Genomic DNA, 3,530 nt, shown 5'->3' with positions numbered 1-3,530 from the left:
GTCGACGTCGAGATGCCGTCTCGAATCAGAGTCCTGTGTCAAACAAACAATATATATAGATTTTATTTAGCTACATCAAAGGAATAGCTAAATAAAACCCCTAGAACTAAATTAGGGCAAAAACCCTAATCAACACGAACATCACCCTACCCAATTAAGTCCACTAGTCAATTTGGGTTAATTACCTTAACCCTAAACAATTCATTAGATAGAAATCCAAAACCTAAATCCAATTACATATGAACAACTAATTACATCTAGTAATCATGCAATCCAAAACATACCTAAATCAATCTAGTCATAAACCCTAACTCAAATCTACACATGATCATGAAGTCAAACCTACATTCAACTACTCACACTAATCATGTATCAATTCCTTGTTCCTTACCTCAAGCCCAACTACTAGAGAAAGTAATGCTAGAACCAAGAAAACATCACAGTAAACAGAACTCACCTCACCGATCGGATCAAGAGAAGAGATCAACAATTCACTCTCTGTTGATCCTCAATCGTGGATGATTGCTGCTGGAAGGATAGCTACTGCTGAAGCCAAAGAAAAACTCCACAGGAATAGAACTTCGAATCCATAGAAACCCCACTTTGCTGTAATCAATCGGATCAAGATTGGAATCAAGCACCGGATTGGAGATCATGGATCAACCCACAGCTAAACAATTCACCTACCTCAAAGATAGGCGACAACCAAGAGACGAGAAGGAATAGGTTGCTTACCTTCAAAGCCGGCAACGACACTGGAATAGAGCTAGGGCTCGGCAGGAACAATTGGATAAGATCAAAGAGAATCGGAAGGAAGGAAAACCAGAAGAAGGGAAAGGGAAGGTCTACCGGTTGAAGAGGATGCAAGATCCGGCTCCTCGCCGTGCCCTAGCCACCGAGAGGTCGTCGGCCGTCCGCGAGAGAGAAGGTCTGCGGCTGAATCGAAGCTCAATAGATGCTGATGCCGGCGGGGAAAGATCGCCGGAGCTGGAAACCCTAATCTCGTGGCATCACTCGTTCGCGAGAAAGAGCACAGAGGATCGGCCGCTGGCCAAAGAGAATCGGCCGCTAGTGGCCAAGGGAACCTAACATTGGTGAGGCTCCGAAGAAGAAGACCTCCGCCGGCAATCTGCTCCCTAGCGTCGTCGGCGTCGGGTCGCCCGCGAGAGAGAGGCAGCGAGAAGAAGTAGAGGGGATCGGGGAAGGAGGAGTCGGCTTCGAGCAGAGGGGATTGGGGAAAGAAAATAAAGGAAATGGATTTATATATTAAAACATTTCCTCACTTAAATGGGTATCCCAAATAGGCCTTATTTGTACCCGGAATTAATCCCCTCAAAACTCGTCGTACGAGCTCCGATAAATTCCCAGAAAATTTCTAAAAATTCCAGAAAAATTTTATAAGGCTATTTCCAAATAACCCTATTAATTAAATTTTCCGAGATCTCACCTCCTCCCCTACTAATAAAAATTTGGTCCCCAAATTTCGCTATAACTAACAGCAAACACTAAAATATAACCAGACAGTATAAATGCTGAAAGGAACTCTAACCCACATACCTCAGGTAAAAAGATGAGGGTATCAAGCTCGGATCGTATCCTCCAGCTCCCACGTAACCTCCTCGTCAGAATGATGCTGCCATCCGACTTTAACCAGTCGGACAGTCTTGTTCCGCAGCTGACGCTCTCTACGGTCCAGAATCCGTACCGGAACCTCCTCGTAAGTAACATCAGGCTGAATAGGAACAGATATATCTGACAGAACATGTGCCGGATCGGATACGTATCTCCTCAGCATAGATACATGGAATACATCATGAATGCCCGCTAGAGATGGTGGTAGCGCCAGACGGTTAGCTACTGCTCCAATCCTCTCCAAGATCTGGAATGGTCCAATATATCGGGGAGCTAGCTTACCTCGGAGACCATATCTCTTCACCCCTTTCGTGGGTGAAACTCTAAGAAATACGTGATCACCAATGGAGAACTCCAGAGGTCTCCGTCTCTGATCAGCATAACTCTTCTGACGGTCCTGAGCCTCTGACATCCTCCGTCTGATAGTGCGAACTAACTCTGCATCTTGCTGAGCTCTCTGAGGTCCTACCAACTGGGCCTCCCCAACCTCTTCCCAGAGGATGGGTGTCCGACAAGGCCTACCATACAACGCCTCAAACGGTGCCATTTGGATAGCCGAATGATAGCTGTTGTTGTAGGCGAACTCCACCAAGGGCAGGTGGTCCTCCCAACTGCCTCCGAAGTCCATAACATAAGACCTCAGCAAATCCTCCAAAGTCTGAATGGTCCGCTCTGACTGCCCATCTGTCTGCGGATGGAATGCCGTACTGAAACGAAGCTGTGTGCCCAAGGCCTGCTGCAGACTCTGCCAAAATCGGGACGTGAACCGTGGGTCTCTATCTGATATGATGCTCAACGGAACACCATGTAATCTAATAATCTCACGACAGTATAACTCTGCTCATCGATCCAGAGAATCAGTCTTCCGGATCGCTATAAAAGGTGCAGATTTGGTTAATCGGTCAACGATTACCCAAATCGCATCATGGCCTCGTCGAGTCCTAGGCAATCCTACCACGAAATCCATAGTAATATGCTCCCACTTCCACTCTGGAATAGGGATCCTCTGAAGTAAACCAGCAGGTCTCTGGTGCTCAGCCTTCACCTGCTGACAGATAAGACATCTAGCAACAAACTCCGCGATGTCCTTCTTCATACCGTTCCACCAGTAGGAACGCCTCAAATCCCGGTACATACGCGTCCCGCCTGGGTGGATAGCAAATCTAGAGCGATGAGCCTCCTGAAGTAACTCCTCCATGACCGGGTGAAGCTGAGGTACACATAATCTACCTCGGAAATAAACAATCCCCTCATCGTCTCGTGTAAACTCAGTATGCTGTCCGGAAGCTATCTGGCTGCTAATGAACTGTAAATGCTGATCTCCGGCCTGGGCCTCCCGAATCCTCATCCTGATCGACGACTGAGCAACCATGGTAACAAGAATACCCTGCTCTGTCCGTCCCTGCTCCTCAAGGCCCAACTCGGAGAATCCCTGAATCAAGTCCGTGACTGTAACTCGATGACAAGCTAAAGTCCCTCTGGACTTCCTGCTCAGTGCATCAGCAACCACATTAGCTTTACCCGGATGGTAGCTAATAGTACAATCATAATCCTTCAGGAACTCCATCCATCTCCTCTGTCGGAGATTGAGTTCCTTCTGGGTGAAAATATATTTGAGACTCTTATGATCAGTAAGAATCTCAAAAGTAATGCCATAAAGATGATGTCGCCAAATCTTCAAAGCAAAGATAATAGCGGCTAACTCTAAATCATGTACTGGGTAGTTCTTCTCATGATCCTTCAACTGACGAGAAGCATAGGAGACTACCCTACCGTGCTGCATCAAAACTGCGCCCAAGCCCTGAAGAGATGCGTCTGTATAAAGTATGAATCCGTCATCACCAGAAGGTAAAACCAAGACCGGTGTTGATACTAATCTCCGCTTCAGCTCCTGGAAG

At 46.8% G+C, this 3,530-nt stretch overlaps 1 long non-coding RNA gene across 1 annotated transcript; it reads right to left on the bottom strand.

The window, feature by feature from the left end:
* Positions 1-462: 462 nt before the first annotated feature.
* Positions 463-1,127, bottom strand: LOC122052549. Its single transcript, XR_006132053.1, has 3 exons — positions 850-1,127; positions 688-755; positions 463-606 (listed from the first exon to the last, which is right to left on the bottom strand). It is a non-coding gene; the product is annotated as an uncharacterized LOC122052549 (long non-coding RNA).
* Positions 1,128-3,530: the final 2,403 nt, after the last annotated feature.

Source organism: Zingiber officinale, chromosome 1B, assembly GCF_018446385.1.
Source record: "Zingiber officinale cultivar Zhangliang chromosome 1B, Zo_v1.1, whole genome shotgun sequence".
NCBI classification, from domain to species: Eukaryota; Viridiplantae; Streptophyta; class Magnoliopsida; order Zingiberales; family Zingiberaceae; genus Zingiber; species Zingiber officinale.
The sequence above is the reverse complement of the archived record's forward strand: the minus strand, read 5'-3'. Positions and strand labels throughout refer to the sequence as shown.